Here is a 25,477-nt window from a genome sequence, read left to right on the forward strand (position 1 = left end):
TTTGGTAATGAAAATAATCGCCCCAGAAAAGATACACCTTTCCAAATATTGATTGGGGAGGATGGGTCTGAAATATCAAAAATTGATAATAGGGTCATCATTTCCAGGGTCTTCAAGATGAGTCCTCCGATCCAATATTATTTTTTATACAGGGGTGTGCCTCATGGGCACTAGCATTGCACCTGGGGGTCATACTTCCGGAAAACAAAAGACATTAAGCAATGCGTAAAAATAGAAACATGAGAGATATTTCAATTTAAAACTCAGTGCAAACAAAGCTCCAGTGAAAACAAAAAAGGTGTGTTATTCAAGCCCATATATTGGACTCTTTGCAAATTCTATCTAATTAATTTTCGGCTGCATTTTTTATTGAGTGAGGAGAGGTAGGCTGCAATTGGAAGCTTTTCGGGAATACTTGGTGATCAATTAAATATTGATAATATTTTATTTATATCTCGGAATTAAGAAAAAACTGGCAAAACAAATCCCCTTTTACTTTTTACACTCTTATACCTCTTCATAAAAAGGGAAATGACGATTTCAAATAAAAAGGATTTGTATATCTCAAGCAAAATTTGTTCGATTAGAAATACACCATTAAGTTTTAAGCTAAACATTAAGTTGCATCCGCAATAGGCTACTTTTCCATTTCCCTCTCCATTTTCTGGACACTTGTCTATGAATAAAAATCTGTCTTGGTTTTATTTTCTATATAACGGCTTTTTACGAACTTTCATTTTGAACGGGAAAGGTTGGGAGCTTTCAATTTTTTTTTTTTTCGGTTGATTCCTCCCATATCCTTCATCTGTACATAAACCAAACAATTAACCAGTTTAAGTAGTCTCCCTGGGCGTCATGAGCTAACTGGAGAAGGAAAAGAAAAGGAGATAGATAGGGGAGGCCTTTTTTTTATCTAAGACAAATAAGTGCAAAATCATTCTTCACTTTGTAAAATTACTTCCATATCAAATTTCTAGGAAAGGAAACAAACTGGGAAACATTTAATAGGGCGAGCTAATTGAAACAAATTCCTTGCAAAAAAAGCGTCGTGTTTTCCAAATATTAACAAATTATATACTTGCTGGTTTTCATGGGGAGAATGGCTTTAGACTCTTCCCCTCCCCCCTTGAATGGACTTTTGTCCCTTGATGAAAAAACAATATTGTGTGTCTTAAGCACAATTTGTTACGGAGGAATTCTCGCCGTTTGATAACTGAACATCAACTTGCGTCTACATTACCTAGCGCATCCTTTTTACCCTATCTTAACGATATTTCCCTTATCTATAGAAACTCATATGCTACATTTTCGAGAAAAAAAAGAAGAAACTTGGGATTGGCCAACCAAACCATTTCCATAGAATGGGTTATAGCTCCTCCCCTAATAGCGGGCCGTATTTTCAGATTCGACGATTCCGGGAATCTTCTGCGCCGCGTCATGTTTTTTTTTTTTCGGCGGTACGGAGGTTTCTACACTGTTTCTGAGTTGATGACACAGTCACTGTTCAAAAACAGAAAATGGTGTGAATATAAGATAGAAAGAACTAATAAGGAATTATAAAACTAGCAACAACTACAAATGTTTTTTTCAACACAATTGTAAGTGTAAGACATATTTATATGATGTTGATAAGTATTGAATACAATTTGTACCTCACCTTGATGTTGGGGTTATACCATGGGTGCCCATAAGCTGAGTTTTAGGGGGGGGCTTACCTTGTCAAATCGGGGTAAATATCTACCAAATCATATTATTGACTTACGCATAAAGTGAATATACCACTCGATGCCTTTTTTTATGCTGATTGCAAATATAATAATCATTTCTATCGGAAATGAATTTCAGCCCCTCCCCCTATATATTCCAATTCAGGGTATATATTTCTACATTAGGGGGGTAGGGGAAAATTTTGTTTCTTATGTAAATGAGAGGTAAGTTTAAACTTTACCCCCACCCCCCCCCCCCTAAAGTATAAATATATACTCTGAATTGGCATATATAGGGGGGGGGCTGACAGTAGTGTCCGATATACATTCTTACTATCTACGTAATCAGCATAAAAAAGGCAACAAGTAGTATATTCACTTTATGAATAAGTCAATAATATTATTTCGTAGATATTTACCCAAATCAGTACTTTCAATGATGTATAATAGAAATCTCAAAACAAAATATGAAAATATAAGGTAGCACCATTCACACTGGGGGGAGCCCCTCAGGTTAATATATACCAAATCATATTATTGAGTTTCAAATAAAGTGAATACACCATTCGATGCCTTTTTTTATGCTGATTACGAATATAATAAGCATTTCTATCGGAAATGAATTTCAGTCCCCCCCCCCCTATATAGGCTATACCTAACCTAACCTAACCCTGAATTGGCATATATAGGGGGGGGGCTGAAATTAATTTCCGATAGAAATGATTATTATATTCGTAATCAGCATAAAAAAGGCATCGAATGGTGTAGGCCTATTCACTTTAATCCTAACTCAATAATATGATTTGGTATATATTGACCGCCCCTCATATGGGCGTCCATGGGTTACACGCATATGCTTCCTAAAAATATCCAGGCGTATAAGCCTGAAAATTGTTTTGAGGGTAAGAGGGGGTAAGGTTTTGGGAAAATATTATTTTTCCAGAAAAGTGCCATAATTTTCCCATATTATATTAATTTGTCATTTTTGTATTTATTGGCCTCCTAAGGTGAAGGGGAGGGTGGTGAAACTCAAGATTTGACCACTTGCAGATGAATACTTGCAGTTGCGCCATTTATTTTCCAAATTCATGGATTGTATTTGAAAACTAGGTTTTGCTATGAAAGAAAGACTGGAAAGTCCACTTTTCACTAAAAACATGTTTTTATATTATTTTTGAAGCCTTACAAGTTGGTAATGAGTAAGTATGGGAGTTTACAAATACTCTGCCTTACCTTAATTATCAGGCCCATTCCTGAAAGTTTTCAATAACACCTTGCAGAAAATTTTCCAGATTCGCGAGAAACACTATTCTGAAAATATAAGGGCTAAGGTTCGCTGGTGAAAATGCCGTCTTATCTCTAAGTTGGGATTTAGATTCTATTTTGGCGCAGTAGTGTCAATTTACAGGAGGGGGCGCAATTTGTTTTTCATAATGTAGGGGGTGAATTTGCCGTATTTTCAATTTTGCCGATAGAAATACGAAAAAGAAACAATTTTTCAATGAAAACATCTCGCAAAAGAGTTTTTTTTTCAAAATCTAGTTGGGAGGGGGAAACTTTTGGGTGCATGCTCCTCCTTTTTTTTTCCAACCCTGAAGCATTTTTTTCCAACATTGAATTTTGAATTTTTGTGTTTTGTTCAAGTGGATATAAAATATGACTTATCCGATGCGTAAAAAAGCGGTGCCCGGAACGCTGTTTTTTCAAATGTTGCAAAATCCGTTATCTATAAAATAAATTTTGTTTTGATATTGCATTAATATTAATTGTATTGATAAAATATTTCATTAATATAAAGTTACTATCCTCGATATTGCCTTATAAACTTGATATCCAAACTGTAGAAAACGGAATTTTGATACCAATAGATGCATCAAAAGAATCAGATTTTAATGCTGATTTCAAATATATAAGTTTCATCAAGTTTAGTCCTAGCAATCAAAAGTTACGCACCTGAGAAAATTTGGCTGATTTTCGAAAAAAGGGGAAAAGACCCCCTAAAAATTATAGAACCTTAATTAAAATCACACCATCATATTCAGCGTATCAGAGAACCCTACTGCGGAGATTTCAAGCTCCTATCTACAAAAATGTGGAATTTTGCATTTTTTGCCAGAAGAAAGATCATGGATGCGTGTTTATTTGTTTGTTTGTTTATTTTGTTTTTTTTTCCCAGGGGTGATCGTATTGACCCAGTGGTCCTACAATATCATGGGAGGGCTCATTAGAACGGAAGGTAAAAGTTCTAGTGCCCTTTTTAAGTGACAAAAAAAAATGGAGGGCAACTAGGCCCCCTCCCACGCTTATTTTTTCCCAAAGTCACCCGATCAAAATTTTGAGATAGCCATTTTGTTCAGCATGTTCGAAAATATAATAAATATGTCTTTTAGGATGACTTAATCCCCGAAGTCCCCGGGGGGAGGGCTGAAAGTTATGAACTTTACCCAATGTTAACATATAGTATTGGTTATTGGGAAGTATACAGACGTTTTCAGAGGGGATTTTTTCTGGTAGTGGGGGGGAGTGGGTCGGGGGTTATGTGGGAGGATCTTACCATGAAGGAAGTTTTCATGGGAGAAGAGACATTGCTATGAAGGGGGCGCCGGATTTCCCAGCATTATTTAAATAAAGATCAGAAATTATATATAAAAAAAACAAGTTTTCCAACTGAAAATGAGGAGTAACATCAAAACTTAAAACGAACAGAAAATATTACGTGTATGATTGGGTTCACCCCTTAGTCAATACCTCGCTCTTTAAGCAAAATACTTTTTATTACTTTCATGATATCTATTTATTATCAATAACGGCCCTTGTGATTAAGGGCTAATTTTTAAAGTAATGGACCAAAATTCAAGCTTTAGATTTAAGAGCGACGTATTGACTAGGGGGCGAGCCCTCTAATATACGTCTTGAAGACATATGGATATATAAGTTCGTTACGTAAGTTAATTCGTAAGTTACGTATATTTATTAATAATAAAAACGATCGTAAACAAAATTAAAACTTTCGAGAAAGCCATTTAACCAAAAAAAGTAAAATCAATATGCACATTTTTTTTTAATTTTTCATGTACGGGGAGCCAAAATCAAAACCTGTATTAATTCAAAAACGTTCAAAAATTAAATAAAAAAAGCAAGTTTTTTTTAACTGAAAGTAAGGAACGACGTTAAAACTTAAAACGAACAGAAATTATCCCGTATATAGATAGATAGATAGATAGATTTATTTTCCATATATCAGTAAAATAATTACATAACAATCTACAAATCCCCACAAAGGCTCCATGGCCTGTAGGAGGGGGATTATGAAAACATCAAATAAACATTAAACATTTAAACGCTTAAAATTTAAACAATATAAACATAACATTAATATTTAAACATATAAACATAATCATTTGAACTTTTAACATGTAAAGCATTTGCTTAATAAAACGAAAAAAGAAAAAAAAGAAAAAAAGAAAAAAAGAAAGAAAAAGAGAGTTCACTAAATAAGCTTTATCAAACTACAGTGAATCACAACATATATAAAAAAAAAGGAGAGTTCACTAAATAAGCTTTATCAAACTACATTGAATCACAACATCTATATATATAAAAAAAATAATAAAAAAAAAAAAAAAAAAAATTAAATGAATAAAACTATTGGCAGCAGACAAAAGTAAAGAAAATTAATCACATGAAAACAAATATTTTTTTACTAGTCTTTTGAAGGTGCCAAACGAGTGGCATTCTCGAGCCGAATCGGGAAGGGTGTTCCATGTCAAATGACACGCAACAAGAGGATTAAAATCGGATCTTATTGTTGGTGTATGGGGAATTTGGATATTTAGAGAACTACGGAAATTTTTTTTTTTCTTTTTCCCAGGGGTGATCGTATCGACCCAGTGGTCCTAGAATATCGTGGGAGGACTCATTGGAATGGAAATTAAAAGTTCTAGTGCCCTTTTTAACTGACCGAAAAAAATTGAGGGCAACTAGGCACCCTTCCACGCTCATTTTTTTCCCAAAGTCACCCGATCAAAATTTTGAGATAGGCTAGTCATTTTGTTCAGCATGGTCGAAAATATTATAACTATGTCTTTTAGGATGACTTAATCCCTCAAAGTCCTCAGGGGGAGGGCTGAAAGTTATGAACTTTACCCAATGTTAACATAGTATTGGTTATTTGGAAGTATACAGACGTTTTCAGGGGGAATTTTTTCTGGTAGTGGGGGGTGGGGGTGGGTCGGGGGTTATATGGGAGGATCTTTTCATAAAGGAAGTTTTCATGGGGGAAGGGCAAGGGCGGATCCAGGATTTTTTTTTTCGGTGGGGGGGGCTTACTAATTTTTGACTTTTTCGGGGGGGGATTTACTAATTTTTGACTCAGTTTTCGACTAATTTTACTGATTTTTACCTAGGTTTTACTAATTTTCGACTTATTTTATACTCGGCCAAAAATTCCGGGGGGGGGGGTCAAACCGGGTACCTTAAGCTTAAGGTACGTTAATTTGACGTCATAAACGTCCCTATTAATTTGTGAATATTCATTGAAACAATCAGGAAGTGATTTTAATAAATTACCAAATAATACTGTGGACTATATTACCACAAGTACTGTGGTCTGGTTGTGGTTATTTATATTTGATGCATTAACAATTTGTGGTAGCTAATTACATCATCATGGTACAAAATATTGAAGCGAGCGTTTATTAAAATGTTTCAATCATGGAACCGGGATTATAAGTCAATGCATAGAAGCATATTATATTAAAGAAAAAAAAATCTCAAATAAGAAACGTTGTTGTAATTGATTCGAAGTAAATCATGATCTATGAATATGGGCCTAAGAGCCTTACTTCGGGCCCTCAATCAAACATATTCAAAACCCTTACGTGACACTAATTTCAACAAATATTAACATGCACACCTTTATTTTAACACAAAAATGCATTTGTGCCTCTAACACAAAAATATTTTTATATTGCATGGTTTTGGGCCCGTGCCCCCGGCGCTCCCCTTATCATGTTGCCCCCTTGCTACAGTGTCTAGAATTTTCATCCGTTTTAATTGGTTCTGAGGGTATATGTTTGATACATTTGGGTTCTTTAAGAGAACATTCGGCTGCTCTCCAATCGGTTTTGGCTCTTAATATTAGATAAAAACTTTCATATAAGAAATTTGGTTACACGTGATTGATTTGGAATTAATCATAGGCTATATCTCTAGTTTATTTCGCAAACTAAAAATTCTTCCCAATTAAAGGAAAACTAATAGAGCTATAACGAGGAAATTAATTAAGGAAAACAATACCTGATACTTATCTAAAATACTGAAAGCACAAAAATGCATGTTAAGGCAATTCAGCTTTTCCATTTATTATTTTCTTCATTTATCATAATTAGTAGGCATGAAAGTACACCTGACAATAGAGGAACATAATGATCCCCCCTCCCTCCAAAAGAACTCAGTTTCTGTATCAAATTTCTTTGCGTGAAAATTCAAATATTTCAGCATAATGGGTCAGATCCTGACCTTCTTTAGGTCCCTCGATGTCCTCTTTAAGTTCTTTAGTGTTCACAACTAAGCACAATATTTTTTTTCTCCGTTTTCAAACAGTTCATGGCAACGAACTGTAAGTAAGGAGCGATGCAGCTCAATATTAACCGAAACTCTAAGAAATAGACTCTTGATAACAATATATGCACCAGAAGAATCAAATTTTGATGCTTATTCAAAATATGTAATATTTATCAAGTTTAATGTTACTCATGAAAAGCTACGAGCCTGAGAAAATTTGCCCAATTTTATAAAAGGTAAAAACATCCCCCAAACTCAATTGATCTTAATGAAAATCACATAATCAGATTCAACATATCAGAGAGCCCTACTATAGAGGTTTCAAGCTCCTATATACAAAAATGTGAAATTTTGCATTTTTTGCCAGTTTATTTGATGATGGATGCGTGTTTATTTGTTTGTTTTTTTCCGGGGTGATCATATCAAACCAGTAATCCTAGGAGATTGGCAGAAGGCTCATTTGATCAGAAATCAAAAGTTCATGAGACATTTTCAAGTGACCAAAAAGATTGGAAGGCAGTAAGCCCCCATCCCACGCCCCTTTTTTCCCCAAAGTCCTCCAAAAGAATTTGGCGATAGTCATTTTGTTCAACATAATCAAAAGATCTAATAACGGTGTCTTTGAGGATGACTTGATTCTCAACAGCCCCCAGGGGAAGGACTGCAAGCTATTAACTTTGCCCGTTTTTTACCTACAGTATTTTTGTGCAATTACGGTCAACGTTACATAAAGTTTTTAAATAAATCACGGAATTTAGGAAAAAAAAATCTCGTCATCTGTTTTTACGTTGTGTTCAAAATTTTTATTTTTCTGTGGAAAAAGGATAAGTTGATCGTCTCAAATAATTCATATCATCTTCGATTGTATTAGATCAATCTAGACACTCAACTTTCGAAAAGCAAATAAAATTGGAAAAAAAATCGTCAAAATTAACCCACAGCTTATTGACCTTAGTGGCCTGCGCTAAATTTAAAAATCTAATTTTTGAAAACATTCTGTTTCAAGCAAGAGCTTGAAACATTGCGTCTTTGGAAAAAATGAAAACACCTTGTTATTGTAACAGTCGTTCGTTTTAACGGTTTAAGAATCAAAGTTGCAATAGTAGAGTTTCACCAATCAAAATTTTTGGAAGTGCCATTTTATGAATATCCTGTTGAAATGCTTATATTTCAGATGTAGCTGAATCGAAATATTCGATAATCGTCTTCATTCTTTTAAGTTGTTGATCTGTTTTGTTGGTCAATAATAGTAGAACTTTCGTCAATAAGTAAAAACTTTGTAAAAATTATTGGAAATTCTGCTTTAAACCAGCATGTCTGCAGTAAGTTGATCTACCTAAACAGATGTTGTCATCGGCAAAAATTAGCCTTAAATAGTTGAATCTGTACCGTCTGTCACACACACTTGTGCCGCAGAAAGCGTCAAAATTTTATCGTCAGTGCTAATGGAATCTAGATGCTTGTAATTTTTCAAGTTCAAATAATTACGGATGTAACTATGGAAATTAGCTTTTTTAATTTGCGGCCATGTGAGACGGTACGTACTAGCGCGAAAAAGGTCCCAGAAACTTATAAAACCTAACGTTACAAAATTGCCTTGACGTAACAAACAGAAAGAGTAAAACAGAGGCAGTGAAACGTCAAAAGTATGGATTTCCTTAGGAATTGTTCAAGGAGAGGATAGAGTCAGGCACTTACGCAGGATTTTGTTTTTTTTTTGGGAGGGGGGCACAACAAGGGCGGATCCAGGATTTTTTTCCGGGGGGGGGGTTTACTAATTTTTGACTCAGTTTTCGATTAATTTTACTGATTTTTACCTAGGTTTTACTAATTTTCGACTTATTTTCGACTCGATCAAAAATTTCGGGGGGGGGGGGTTAAACCGGGTAACCCCCCCCTCCCCAGGATACGGCCTTGGGGGCAAATCCTTCAAATCCCTTATTCTGTGAGAAGTATCAGAAAATTATTGGGAAAAAAATCGTGAGATTTTGGGGGCGGGGGGCCTCCGTACGTGCCAGGAGTCAGCCGTCAGGATGGCACATAAGAAAGTGCAGTTTAAGGAAGTCAGGGGAAAATCGCGTGATTTTGAAACAACCCCCTCTCACATATTAAATACTTTACGTTCGTTTTAAGTTTAATGTTGCTCCTTATATTCAGTTTTAAAACTTCGACTAAAACTAAACCGACGACTAGTCCAAGCAATTTCAAATTCAAGTAGTAATTCTTCTAACCTGTGAAGTCATTTACGTGTCATCAGTTGCTATAATAAGCAATTGACCTTATCGGACTGAAAAAAATAATAATAAAAAAAACAACAAACTGCTTTCCATGCAAATAACTGCTTTCCATGCGAAAAAGTAATTTTTCTTGTTCCTCAAGATGGGGGACTTTAATTCTCATAAAATGTGTCTTTTGCTGTGGTAATTCCATTGGTGGTCTTTTAGTTTCAATCCGACACAATTTTAGGCTATTTTTTTTAATTCCCATAAATTTCGGTTTTGCAATACACTTTACAGTTAAGAATAATCAGCTTCGAATGGGGATTCCTCCTCACTTGATAGCGCGGTGGATGCCACAACCACGAAGCGATCTTGGGATGCTCGAAGGCACTAAAAGAAACTAGAACGGCTTTACGTTGCCCTGGCTTCAAGAGGTTTCGTAATGCGGTAGGTTGTTACTAGCAGTAGCAGTAATATTCTATAAAATGTATCCTACAGGACGAAAAGGTTGTCTGAATCAAAACAATGAAAATTTATATACTTAGCTTAAATCTGGTAAGGCAGTATGCAGCAGCACAAATAGAGGCACTGGTACGAGTTGCCAAGCTCCTTATTCTTGTCTTTGATTACTTTTGCTGCAACAGGTTTCTTAGTTGTTGGTGTTTTATTTTAATCAAGATATTCAAAATATGTTTTTAGCTTGATTTAGTGAAACACAGTGGCGGATCCAGGAATTATTTAGGGGGGGGGCAAAATAGGTTGATCCAACAAACTTGCGTTACGAGCAAGTTTAATTTACGCAAAGTTGCGTTAATTAAATTACACTACTTTAGACAATTTTAGGGGGCACGCGCCCCCCTCGCCTCTCTCCTGGATTCGCCACTGGTGAAACATTGGCTGACTTTGTATTTGAATCCTTAGATCAACCTAAAGGAGTTTGAGAATAACAAAGGAGATTTCAGATCTTTTTAGAATTTTGTTTTGCCCAAATAAATAATTCACGAACAACTATTTATGCATTGTGTTTAATTAAGCAGTTTTAACAATATTAATGGCATGTCATTCTAGTCAATACTCATGCTTGTTGTAGACAATCCTGTTCAAAAGTGTCATAAATTAGGATAGTAGTTTCTCAATCTTAAAATTAGCCAATAGGATAATCATATGATGCAAATATAGTAGATACAAAATGACTCCGACTGAAATTGTCCATCATTGAGTTTAATTTAAAACTACCAAAAAGGAAGCGAGAAAAAGGCCTTTCGTTGGACTTGTTGAGTGACTGAGACTGATCATTGTGGTCTGCCAGTAAGTTTATTTGGCCACACACTTCAGAATCTTGTCACATCTAGAGTGTTAAACAAAGGAAGTGGAATCGCTTAGCAAAGGTGGTATAATTATGAAAAAATATTCATATTCCAATTGAAGTGGAATATAGGTTTGTCAAGAAAAAAAAATTTACTGTGTCTTGCGCAGCTGGGATTGTCAACGACATAAAAAAAATTGTGCAAGACATTGTTTTTTCGAGAAAAGGGTTCTTTTACACCAATCTGAGGAGTAATATCAGTTTTCAATTACCCTACAATAATCTGAAAATTAAATCTCAAATTTGTATGCTGATTTGCTTTTTTTTTATTTTCATTCATAGATATAACGAAATCCAGACTTCACTCTGAGGGGGGGGGTCTCAATTTCCAGTTCTGATTTCCATAAGTATTAGCGGTAACACAAAATGTGCTAAGTTTTAAGATGAATTTTAAAAAAGAAAGAAGGGTCAAAAATGACAAATGATAGTTTGATGTGGATGCTACCAGATGTACAAATATCTTATCGTATTAAACGGACAGTAATTGTATATATGTACATTTGTTTATTTATCTGTAAATTTTTCTCGAAAAAAGCACTATAATTTTTTCTAAAGATTGGCACACTACCATTTTCCGGTGGGAAAACAATTTAGGTAGGTCAGGACTTTGAGAAAATTCGTTTAGGACCTCAAATTTTAGAAAAACAATTTTTTTATGAATGACGTCACAAATACATTGAATAGTTCCAGTAGATTTTGATAAAAATGAGTGTATGCTAGATATTTTAAAATCCACATTACTATTTAGTTTGTTTATCCATAGAATAGAATAACTTATCGGTTTAAATATGTAAAAAGTTTTGCCGGATGAAAAAAGTGAAAATAAAAATTTTCAGTTGAAAAAAAAAACAAACAAGTATATGTGTGTGTGAGTACGTATGCTGTGTATATGTTATAGGCTATATCTATTGCTTACTCTCTGACGAAAAAACTGCAAATACATCAAATAGAAGGTATGCAGTTTAGGTATCTAGGTAAAAGTCTAAATTGGAAAAAACATATCCCCAGACGGTTTTTGAAAAAAAAACGTGGGTAGCCTACTTATGCATTAGATGATCACTTCTATATACTGCTAAAGAAGTCAAGTTTGTTTAATGCTAATGAAATAAAATAGTATGAATACATAAAAGTCTATAAACAAATTTTGGCTATATATTTGCACATTAGAGGGGTTGAGGGAAAATTTTACCATAGATTATAAACATATCCTAATCTTGGTACCTTTCCCCCCCCCCCCCTAAACCCCAAAAATCAACAGTTTAAATATCGTAAACGCAATGAAAACCACTCTTTGCATTGCATTTCCCTATAGCGGTCTCTTGCAGTTAACTCGTCTTGCGGGTTTTTCGTGACTGGTTTCCTTCCACAATATATAAAAGTGACCATGTAATGCATAAGTACCAAAACGTGTGTCTATGATGCCGCGGACAGGCATAACTTTTTTTTTGTCTTACCAGATATGTACCTGTGGAAGAGTGTACTTTTTTTCAACATAAGTACAGTGGTAGGTACTAAAAGAGCAATTATCAAACAGTTCGTGGTAACGAACTGTAAATAAGGAGCGACCCGGCTCAATAGCAACCGAAACTCTAGAAAACGGGATTTTGATACCAAAAGATACATCAAAAGAATCAAATTTTAATGCTGATTTCAAATATATAAATTTCATCGAGGTTAGTCCTACCCATCAAAAGTTACGCGCCTGAGAAAATTTGGCTGATTTTCAAAAAAAGGGGAAAGACCCCCTAAAAGTTATATAACCTTAAGGAAATTCACACCATCATATTCAGCGTATCAGAGAACCCTACTGTAGAGGTTTCAAGATCCTATCTACAAAAACGTGGAATTTTGCAGTTTTTGCCAGAAGAAAGATCACGGATGCGTGTTTATTTGTTTGTTTGTTTTTTCCCCAGGGGTGATCGTATTGACCCAGTGGTCCTAGAATATCGTGGGTGGGCTCATTGGAACGGAAATTAAAAGTTCTAGTGCCCTTTTTAAGTGACCAAAAAAATGGAGGGCAACTAGGCCCCCTCCAACGCCCATTTTTTTCCCAAAGTCACGCGATCAAAATTTTGAGATATCCATTTGTTCAGCATGATTTAAAATATGCTAACTATATACTTTAGGATGACCCACTACCTCAAAGACCCCGGGAGGAGTGCTTAAATTTGTGAACTTACCCAGTGTTAACATATAGTATGGATTATTGGGAAATATACAGACGTTTTCAAGGGGGATTTTTTCTGGTAGTGGGAGGAGGGGCATGGGTTGGGGGTTATGTGGGAGGATCTTTCCATGAAGGAAGTTTCATGGGGGAAGGACATTGCTATGAAGGAAGGTGGCGCCAAATTTTCCAGCATTCTTTAAATAAAAACAATAAAAAAAATTGTTTATTGTTTTAAAAAATAAAGTTGTAAGACAGAGTCAAACTTTAGCGTAAAGAGCGAGGCGTTGAGGAGGATTATTTTGATTAAGACGGTTTTTAGTCATGTAGCTAAAGTATTCGCTTAGTTTGTATTTTAGTAACTGTCGTCTAGGGGCGTAATTTCCTATAGGGAAGGGGAACTGCCCCCTCCATGATCCAAGTTCCCCCCTCCTCAAGTTGAAATTTAGTTTATTCAAAAATGTTTGCAAAACTGAGACAAGCGTTCATAATTCAACTATCCACAGAAACGGGTCAGTTTTCTTTATTATATCTTTGCCTTTATGGTACTATATGACTCACTTTTCAGTTTTTACTGTCATTTTCTCTTGATTTGGGAAAATTGACTCCAACTTTGATCCCCTCTCGGGGTTTTAACAAAATTACGCCACTGCTGTATACAGAACACTCTTATATTTTGTGCTATCTAAAATTATGCACATTAAACATAAAACTACACGTCAATCCTAGTTTTCTAGACATTTAAGGACCTGTCGTTCTTTAAAAAAAACGTCTTCTTAGTGTTTTTATTTTATTGAACACATTTTTTTTTGTTTATACATTTCACTCCCTTGCCCTATTGAAAGAGTGAATATAATTCCGTTAGTGCTGCGCAAGGCCGTACCTCGAACAGGGTTAGGGGGGTTTGAACCCCTCCCGAAATGTTTTTTTAGTCGTGAAAACGCAAAAAAAAATGGATACAAACAAATTGTGTATGCTTTTTTGAGGTTTTTTCATGTAAACCCCCTCCCCTGAAAAAATGTTCGTGTAAAACCCCCTCCGAAAAAAAATCCTGGGTACGGCCTTGGTGCTGCGTGAAAACAAATTTGTTGCCACATTAATGTACAGTCCAGACGTTGAGTTTCTAGCCCCTTAAAAGTTTACGAGCGAAACAAGGAAACGAGTGAAAAGCTTGAGTTGAATAAAAATCAACACGAGATTAAATGCATTAAACATTGTTTCCCTAAATTATTATCTTGAGTAGAAAAGGCTTCCTTTAGTAAATATTAGCAGGTGTTCGTTTTTTTGAAATGTCTAAAAAAATAAGTTAAATCCAGAAGTTGTGTCTCTTGGATTGTGTTTTGATTTTGAAAAGGCGGAAAGTTTGAAGATCTGTTTGATTTACTAAATGCAACTATGCTAGGAGTGACATTAAGAAGATTTAAAAGATATAAATTCTGGAAAGGAAGGTAGATTCAGACAGGAAAAATGTCGGTAAGAAAAATATTTCCGAAAAAAAAGTGTTTGGAGTGCAGTATCTAAGCAACTTTTAAGCATCTATCATAATTCATCAGATTTCTGGTAAAAATAATTATGATGGGAATTTTCATTAAGAATTCGAATTCCAGACAAGTAATTTCGCCAGGCCAAGGGAGATGTGTTAGGTTTTAAAAGTCCAGTAAGTCCAGAGAACTCAAAGAAAAGCATTCTTTTAAATATCCGCTGTGAAGTGTGGCCGAACAGGAAACAGGACAAGGTGGAAGTTTAACTTCAGGTCACTGCTGGCTCTAGATGAAAAACAAAGAGAAGTCATTTTTTTTTACCTCGAGTAAAAATTATATGCAGCTTTCAAAAATATAATGATATTTATTGGCGGGACTTTCACACTTTTCGTAATAACAGCAGAGTTGAAATCATTACCACTTTCTAGCAATGAATCAAAAATAGGAGCATAAGGAAAAAGAAGAAAGAAATGTACCTAAGTATAATGAAAATATAATACTTTAGGGTACTTGTCTGTTAAACGGAACGCACTCAAGAATTTCGCTTCGTAAAATTTGACAGAAACCGTTTTCCCTACCTGGATCGGTTATGATTTGCTTATTTTGAGTGAGAAAACTTCGATGCACGTAGATTTTATTAAATATTTAATATATAGAGGTGGTTAGGGGTTAGCTTAGGTTTGGTGGGACTTATCTGTTATAGCGCTTATGTTAAGTTTTTCATATTCTTCATCGATTGATTCACTGTAAAATCGGTTTCTTCGTTGGTTTCTTTCAGCTTAGCGTAAGACAAGACAAGGAGAAGTAAGAGAATAGATGGGAAATATATAATTTGGGCTATATATATGCACACTAGAGGGGGGGTAAAGTATTTGGACAGTATGAAGTTAGAAAGCAATTCTTACTTCATAATATGCAGAATAATTGTGTCTAACACATTTTGCATGCAAACCCGCTATAATTTACCCTCACCATCCCTAGTGTGCAAATATAGGCCTATAGCCCAAATTCGTTTCTAAAGTATTATATTTTCATCATATTTTGTGACATTTCATTAAGACTAGACAGAGAAACAGGTTTTACTTTGATGAAAAACTTAATATAGGCGCTATAACAAATAAATACCGGTTTGGTATTTAATATAATGTGTTTTGCATGGCCTATATTAAATACCTAAACTAACTAACTCTATATATTAAATATTTAATCAAAATATACCTGCCTAGTAGTTTATCTCACTCTGACTAAGCTGATTATCTGAGAGTGCAAAGAGAAAAACCGGTTTTAAAGAGATCAAACTTCTTGATTGTGGTTGGGATAACACGTAAGTACCAAAAACAATACTCCCGAAACATAACTAGTGGCTTTCATTTGCCATGTTTGATTTTTACCAAAGAGTTATGAATTAAATAGTTTTTTTTTTAATTAGGAGTACCGAGGGGGGTGTGGAATAAATGACAGACTTAGAAGTGAAACCCCTAACACGTGACAACACAGGGATGTAGGCATCCAATCACATTAACCCCCACCAGATAATCCCCATCTTTTTTATTATGTTCTGCAAGGCAGCACCGGAGGACATCTTTGTAGAATTTTAATCCCTCCCTCCAAAATATAAGAAGTTAAGTAGAATTGCACACTTCACGGCTGGGTAATGGCTTTCAAACCTTTCCTATTGTTGAGCCGTCGCCTCTGAATCGACTTGACTACCTCCTCCCCCTATATCAAATTTGAGTATTGGCTTGGTATCTGATCAAAATAAGCCACCAAGTTATGTATTTGATCGTCGTTTCGCTGCTTCTATATGATTCTTTTGTAGCAAAAGAAGAAATAAATTAATAAGCTGTATGTCTTAATAATGTATATAATTTCAGAAGGACAGGAGGAAGAGATGAAAACCAAGGTCAAAGGCACTAAATCAGATATATATCCATGAAACAGGTCATAAGATAAGATTTATATATCATGAAATACGCATACAATATTACCTTTTACTATTTCCCCAAAAGCTCATTGATCTGTTATACCTTATTGAATTACGCAGTATTAGTGCCTTTTCAGCTTTTATACAATTTTTTTCGGATAAGGAGTATCTAACCCTTGGTTTCTCTTTTTTTGTAAGATGTAACAATGTCAAGAATTATTTTCCGCCCTTTCCTGCATTTCAAAATCCCATTTTTGACATGTCGGAAACAGACAATTTTGCCAGATTAAGAGAGAATCTCAAGTTATTTTTTCTCTCTTTTTGATTGCTGTTTTAAACTAATCATATTCCGTGTGCTAAAAGGAAGTTGAAGATTATAAGCTATCTTGCATTTTATCAGCTAAAATATGCTATGCTGCTAACTGCTGATCCTTTAAACAAATTAAAGTATTTCCCATCCCTCAAATATTCCGACTAGACAATTTCGAGTTGCCTTTTTTTTTCGAATAAATGCTTCAACCTTTGTTGTCGCTATTACGCCTGAAAGTCCTTTGTAACACTTTCACATTACCAAATCCGTTTCCTAAGATGTTCTCATAGGGAAGATCAGCAGGGCAGTCTATCGCTGCACTGGAATGAAACTATTCTACTTTCAAATACTATCCGATTGAAACTATCCTACGCCCAAAAATGGCGTAATGGTCGTATGGCGCTGAATCTGAATTTGCAGTCAGAATTGGCACCACGTCGTCAGATGTCTCCCAAATCGCCTTTTTCTTTCTTATCCCATGTTGCAAAGAAGCCTTTGTCACACCCTGAAACTTTTCAGGGTTTGAGTCATTATTTGGACTAGGGATAGTTCCATAGTTACATAGCCAACTATAACAAAAGAAACTCTATAGTTCGATCGTTCCCCTTAAACCTCTTTTTGAAGTACGGTACTAGAAAAACAATCTTAAAAACTTCAAAAGCTCTCTTGAAAAGTAACGGTTTTGGACATAGGATAGTTTCAATCAGAGCACATTAAACCGAGCTCTCCTCAAAACTGAAATTACCCTGTTGTTAATGTTACAAATATCAACCCCCCAAAAATAAGCAAAAAAATTTGTGCATGAGCTTAGTGGTGAACTTAAATCTCCAGATTTATGAGGGTATACTTCAGTTGAAAAAAAGAATAAAAATGTATTGGCTGAGTTACGCCTGCACCAAATAAAAGAACTGTACTGAAAATGCTTAGAGCACAAATGAGACATGACAGAAAAGGTATTTTTGGCGTAAAAGAGTAACGATGCATGCTTCTCCTCCAACTAATGTATATTATTTCTCCATTATTTTGTTTTTCAGATACAGCACAAAAGCTATGCAAAGTGTGAGACACACCTATGCATTGTACTAGACATGAATAATAATGAGCTTTAAACTTGGATTCCTTCGTCTATGTTGCGTTTATCGAAACCATTTCTAGTTACACATGCAAATGACCGCGCCTTTAAATTTTTTGTATTTAAGATTTCTCTTATTTGTATTTTTAAGGAAACTCTATCTGTAGGCAGTCAGATCTGATAAAAAAAAGAAAAAAAAAATATTCTGTCTGCGTGAGAGCTTTACCAAGTTCATCGAGATTGTGACAAGTTTTTAATGACACATAAAAATCGAAATGGGGATTATTTAGTTAGACATATAATGGAGATTTTCTTCCGTCATTAAATAATAAAAAACAAGTTTTTTTTTCAATTGAAAGTAAGAAGCAACAATAATAATAAAAAAGTAACATAAATTATTCCGTATATGAGCCCCCTTCCTCCTCAATTCACAGAATAATTTCATTTCGTTTTAATGTTTAATATTTCTCCTTACTTACGGTTGAAAAAATAATTTTTTTAATTGAATTTATGATCGTTTTCAAAATCTTGTCGGAAAATCTGCCTTCCACCTCCGTTGAAAATTTCTCCCAAAAAATCCCCTGATGATGAAAAATTCTCCCCTTGGAAAATTCTATAGTAGAAAAATTTTCCTTTTGAAATTTCCCCTGGGATAATTCTTTCCTGCCTGAAAACTCCCCCCAGGAAATTTCCTACAGAAAATTTTCCCTGGAAAATTCTTCTTACTTTCATCTGAAAAAAAACTAGTTTTTTTATTTAATATCTGATAATTAAATAAAAAATGCTGGAAATCTCTCCCCTCTGTTTAAAATTCCACCTGACCCCCCCCCCTCAAGGAAAGTTTATCCTGCAGAAAATTCCCCCACAGAAAATTCCTCCCGAAAAAATCCCCCACGAAAAAATCCACCCAGACAATTTCTTCCCCGCTGAAGAATTTCACGGGACAATAGTAGAGTAGTAGGTACCATTTCTAACATGCGTATAGGAATTACCATGCTATTCTAACAGACGTATAGGAATTACCATGTCATTTGCTTGAAGCTATAGGAAAACATTTCAATGGAATCTATACACCTTTTCAAAGAGAGTGAGTACTCCCTCACATGGCCTTATACTTCTAACAGACGTATAGGAATTCCCATACTATTTGCTTGATGCTCTACACCTTTTCAAAGAGAGTGAGTATCCTCTCACAAGAATATACACTACAGTTTCACGTGCACATTGCAAAAAGTGATTAATCCTTTACCTATAAAGTGGTCAAACACGTTTTGAAACTATAATTGTGATTGTATAACACAACCAGACTGGTTTTTTGCTATTGATTGAAAGTACACAAGGAATTTCACAAGAATATTACAATCAGAATTGTTTGATTGGCATTTGCAAAAAGGGATAAGGGATTTGCCAATCGGACTGCACGAAAAATCTTATTTGAATAATAGGGAAAAAAACAGAGCTAGATAACATTTGTGAATTGGATCGTATGAAGGTGGAGAAAAAAAAGGGTTAAACTGATTAGCAGTTAAGGTAACCCCGAAGGGCTTGTTAACTCAGACAATTTGTTATAAATTTGAGACCACATCAATCTATGAAAATGGTTAATGATGATAGAATGACATTGTGAGTTGACCTAGCTTTACCTCTCCGATGTGTTCTGTGTAATACACAAGTGGTGTTTGAACAGTGTTGTCAATTTTAAATAGGATCTAACGTTATATTATACTAAAAAGTTGATACTAAGAGAGATGTAGATGGCAAGAAAAGAATTTTAATAATGAAATACAGAACAAACCTTAGAAATACTTGCAAATCAAGTAGTAAGATGTATGTGAGTACGAACCATCAAGGATCATAAGCACCAACGCCCCTAACCAGCAGAGACATCAACCCCCCAAAGGTCCCCTATCCCCAAACTCGAAGGGCGGCCCCCCCCCCCCCAACTTTTTGGCCCCCTCCCCCCGTTTTTTTTTTTTTTTTTTTTTTTATTTTAAAATATTTGTTTAACGTGATATATTTTTTCAATTTTTTTTTTACATGTCTTTGAATGAGATGACACACTTAAACAAAAAAAAAAATCAAATTTAGTATTTTCTTAAGTCAATGTAAGAATGGTAGTCTTTTGTTATGCATGACCTTTACAATCAGAAAAGCAATATTTGTAGCAGCACTTTTTTTTATTGGGCTAGAAAATTTTTGGAGTTAAAAATCATACAACTTTTTTTTTAAGCATCTTAAAATGACATAAAATATGCTTACGGCTCTAACAGTTGTACTCTATGCTTGCTCAGAGACACGATGCAGCTTTCCCACTGGTGCTTTATGGCGGGTTATCGACACTACCTAGTTTATTGCATGTATTAAATCATTGTTTTTCTACGCGATGGAAAGATAAATACATAAGTCATATCTTAAAAAAAATAGTGAAGATGGAGCATTTTAATAAAGTGTGTTCACATGACAATGTTATTGTAGCATTGAATGCCGACAAGGAGAAGTATTTAAACTATGAAACAAGTACAAGTGGTAGCACTATTGAAAATGTATGCATGCATTGTCATGACAGCGAGGAATTAAATTTCTTTGGAGTACCGAAAAAATTCAACTCTTATGTTGGTGGATGTTCAAGATTGAGATCTCCAGAGATGATTTCACTCAAAGAGAATGCCAACATAAAAATAATTATTGATGTTAGATGACAACTCCTTCCTATTGTTGCAGGTAACACATTACCTGCTGATACATCCTATCATCAACTTTCGGGTATTAGCATTCAACGGAAGATCAAAAACAGAAAGGCCTACTCTTCTACTAATATCATAAACCATATCTTGTCTACAGGCCGAAACTGTTGCATGTGTAAAAATAATGTGATAATAGACAGTGAAATTGCCAGAAAAATAAAAAGGGCATTGGTAGAAAATATCACTATGGAATATAAAGATGAATCGATGAAAAACAAAGTACCAGCAAACGTTACTGCCATTGATCAAACAGTCAATGAACCAAATAATACCAAAGAAGAAAAACATATTGAGTCTTTCGATGACACACCAGTAAAAATTGTGTATGACTCAAAATAGTATAATGATTATTCTACTGATTACGAAGTAAGAGAAGACAATAACTACAATATTAATAGAGAAAATGCTAAACTATTTTATGGAACGGATTCAAAATGTGCATCCTTTGACGGATATGCTGGATAAAATTGACAAAATCTAAGTATCAGATTGAATAAGTGCTTTATCAACATCATTTGTCAGATATGACGGATAAAATTGACAAAATCTAAGTATCAGAGTGATTAAATGCTTTATCAGCATCCTTTGTTGAATATCTCGGATAAAATCTAAGTATCAGAGTGATTAAACTCTATATCAACATCCCTTTCTCGAATATATGGGATAAAATTTATAAAATCTAAGTATCAGAGTGAATAAATGCTTTATCAACATCCTCTAAATGCATTATCAACATCATTTGTCGGGTATATTGGATAAAATTGACAAAATCTAAGTATCAGATTGATTAAATTCTATATCAACAACCCTTTCTCGAATCCATGGGATAAAATTGACAAATCTAAGTATCGGTTTGATTAAATTCTATATCAAAAACCCTTTCTCGAATACATGGGATAAAATTGAAAAAAAATCTAAGCGTCAGAGTGAATAATTTTTTTTTATATCAACATCTATTGTCAGATACATCGAATATAATTGACAAAATCTAAGTATCAGAGTGAATAAATGGTTTATCAGCATCATTTGTCGAATATATCAAATAAAAGTGAAAAAATCTAAGTACCAGAGTGAATAAATGCATTATCAACATCATTTGTCGGATATGTCAGTTAAAATTCACATGTCGGATAAAATTTACAAAATCTTAGTGTCAGAGTGAATAATTTTTTTTCAACATCTTTTGTCAGATATATCGGATAAAATTGAAAAAATCTAAGTATCAGACTGAATAAATGCTTTATCAACATCATTTGTCGGATATGTCGGACAAAATATTTTTTATCAAGGAAATATGTGAATGCGTTTAAGGTATATTACGAATGGCTTGGAAAAAACACGAAAATACTATCAGAATGATTAAATTCTTTATCAACATCCGTTACGTAAGTAAGTAATTAAGTAAGTAAGTAACAAACTCTTTCTTGAATTCACCTCTTGGATACACAATACAGAAATTTAATTCAGGAAATTATGAAAAAAAAATTGAACAAATTCTTTATTAACATTCATTATCGACTGATGTCGATTCCTAGACAGACAATACAGTAATTTCACAAAATCTAAGTATAGGAGTGATTAAATTCTATATCAACATCCATTTCTCGGATACATAGGAAAAAGCTGACAAAATCTAAGTGTCAGAGTGAATAATTTTTTTATCAACATCTTTTGTCAAATACATCGAATATAATTGACAAAATCTAAGTGTTAGAGCGAATAATTCTTTTGTTTCATCAACATACTCTGTCAGATACATCGGATAAAATTGACAAAATTTAAGTATCAGACTGAATAAATGCTTTATCAACATCATTTGTCGGATATGTCGGACAAATTTTTTTTATCAAGGAAATATATGAATGCTTTTAAGGTATAGTACGAATGGCTTACAAAAACACGAAAATACTATCAGAATGAATACATTCTTTATCAACATCCGTTGTTGGATATTTCATTATGAAAAAAAATGTAAGTAAGTAAGTAAGTAATTATGTAACTAACAAACTCTTTCTTGAATTCACCTCTTGGATACACAATACAGAAATTTAATTCAGGAAATTTTGAAAAAAAAAAATTGAAAAAATTCGTTATTAACATTCATTATAGATTAATTTCACTTCCTAGACAGACAATAAAGGGATTTCACAAAATCTTAGTAAAGGAGTGATTAAATTCTATATCAACATCCATTTCTCGGATACATAGGAAGAAGTTGACAAAATCAAAGTGTTAGAGTGAATAAATTTTTTTTCTCAAAATCTTTTGTCAGATACATCGGATAAAATTGACAGGATCTAGGTATAAGAGTGAAAAATTTTTTGTATAAAAAACCTTTGTCATAGACATCAAATAAAACTGACAAAATCTAAATTTCAGAATGAATAAATGCTTTAACAACATCGTTTATCGGATATCTCGGATAAAATTGACAAAATCTAAGCATTAGAGTGGTTAAATTCTATATCAACAACGCCTTCTCGAATATATGGAATAAAATTGAAAAACTCTAAGCGTCAGAGTGAATAAATTTTTTTAAACCAACATCTATTGTCAGATACATCGAATATAATTGACAAAATATAATTATCAGAGTGAATAAATGCTTTATCAGCATCCTTTGTCGAATATACTGGATAAAAGTGACAAAATCTAAGTATCAGAGTGAATAAATGCATTATCAACATCATTTGTCGGATATGTCAGTTAAAATTGACATGTCTGATAAAATTGACAAAATCTAAGTGTCAGAGTGAAAAATTTTTTTCTCAACATCTTTTGTCAGATACATCGAATATTATTGACAAAATCTAAGTGTTAGGCTGAATAATTTTTTTTATCAACATCCTCTGTCAGATACATCGGATAAAATTGACAAAATCTAAGTATCAGACTCAATAAAAGCTTTATCAACATCATTTGTCGGATATGTCGGACAAATTTTTTTTATAAAAACCAAAAAAGAGAAAAATCTAAAAAAAAACAAACAAACGAGGCTGTGACTAGTGGAGAGAAAAGAAAACACAAATGCAAAACAACGCGGATATTTCTTCACCATCCAAACAAGGCGTCTTCAGCACGAAAGAAACACAAAAAGAACAGGATGAAAAAAAACAAGATCAAACTAAAAATATTGAACAAATTCCTTATTAACATTGATTATCGATTGATGTCCCTTCCTAGACAGACAATACAGCAATTTCACAAAATATCAGTATAGGAGTGATTAAATTCTATATCAACATCCATTTCTCGGATACATAAGAAAAAGTTGACAAAATCTAAGTGTTAGAGCGAATAAATTTTTTTATCAACATCTTTTGTCAGATACATCGGATAAAATTGACAGAATCTAAATATCAGGGTGAATAATTTTTTTAATCAACATCCTTTGTCAGATACATCAAATAATAATGACAAAATTTTGGATATGTCATTATGAAAAAAAAATTGTAAGGAAGTAAGTATGTAAGTAACAAACTCTTTCTTGAATTCACCTCTTGGATACACAATACAGAAATTTAATTCAGGAAATTATGAAAAAAAATTGAACAAATTCTTTATTAACATTCATTATCGATTGATGTCGCTTCCTAGACAGACAATACAGCAATTTCACAAAATCTAAGTATAGGAGTAATTAAATGCTATATCAACATCCATTTCTCAGATACATAGGAAAAAGTTGACAAAATCTAAGTGTTAGAGTGAATAAATTTTTTTTATCAACATCTTTTGTCAGATACATAGAATAAAATTGACAGAATCTAAGTGTCAGAGGGAATAATTTTTTTATCAATATCCTTTGTCAGATATATCCAAAAAATTGAAAAAATCTAAATTCCAGAATGAATAAATACTTTAATAACATGCTTAACTGGATATGTTGGATAAAATAGATAAAATCTGAGTATCAGAGTGACTAAATTTTATATCTCCATCCTTTTCTCGGATACATAGGATAAAATTGACAAATTCTAAGTGTTAGAGTGAATAATTTTTTTTTATCAACATCCTTTGCCAGATACATCGAATAAAATTGATAAAATATAAGTGTCAGTGTGAATAAATTCATTATCAACATCCTTTGTCGGATATGTCGGATAAAATTGACAAAATCTAAGTATCGGAGTGAATTTTTTTTAACAACATCCTTTGCCAGATACATCGAATAAAATTGATAAAATATAAGTGTAGGAGTAAATAAATATTTTTAACAACATCCTTTGTCAAATACATCAAATAAAATTGACAAAATCTAAATTTCAGATGAATAAATGCTTTAACAACATCCTTTATCGGATATGTCGGATAAAATTGACAAAATCTGAGTATCAGAGGGACTAAATTCTATTACTTGTGCGCACGTAAGCTAACCTAACCTAACGTATGGTTTAGATATTTCCGAGGTGCTTTCCCAGTGGCACTGCTGCCATCTATAACCGGTCTAACCTCAATTCAACGTAACGACGCATGAAGTCAAAATGAATAGAACTTGGATTTTATGACTGTTATCTGATGTATCCGATAAAAACTTTGAAAACAAATTTATTCTTTCTGGAGCTTAGATTTTGTACTTTCATCCAATGTTTCTGACATTTGATGTTGATAATGCATTTAAGGGATATTGATAAAGCATTTATTCACTCTGATACTTAGATTTTGTCAATTTTATCCCATGTATCCGAGAAAGGGATGTTGATATGGAATTTAATCACTCTGATACTTAGATTATGTCAGTTTTATCCGACATATCCGACAAAGGATGTTGATAATGAATTTAGATTTTGTCAATTTTATTCAACATATCCGACAAAGGATGCTGAAAAAGCATTTATTCACTCTGATATTTAGATTTTGTTAATTATAATTGTTGTAACTGATAAAAGATGTTGATAAAAAAATAGATTATTCACTCTGATACTT

General features: G+C 33.7%; 1 protein-coding gene across 1 annotated transcript in view; it reads left to right on the forward strand.

The window, feature by feature from the left end:
• Positions 1-1,505: 1,505 nt before the first annotated feature.
• The window catches only part of LOC148956699 (zinc finger protein castor homolog 1-like), a 207,362-nt gene continuing 183,390 nt past the window's right edge, over positions 1,506-25,477 (forward strand). The window contains exon 1 of the mRNA XM_089086777.1: positions 1,506-1,598. The gene's annotated coding sequence lies outside the window, so the exon portion shown is untranslated. The remainder of the gene's footprint in view (positions 1,599-25,477) is intronic.

This window comes from Artemia sp. Qi Xiang Cuo, chromosome 1 (genome assembly GCF_049724085.1).
Source record: "Artemia sp. Qi Xiang Cuo chromosome 1, ASM4972408v1, whole genome shotgun sequence".
NCBI classification, from domain to species: Eukaryota; Metazoa; Arthropoda; class Branchiopoda; order Anostraca; family Artemiidae; genus Artemia; species Artemia sp. Qi Xiang Cuo.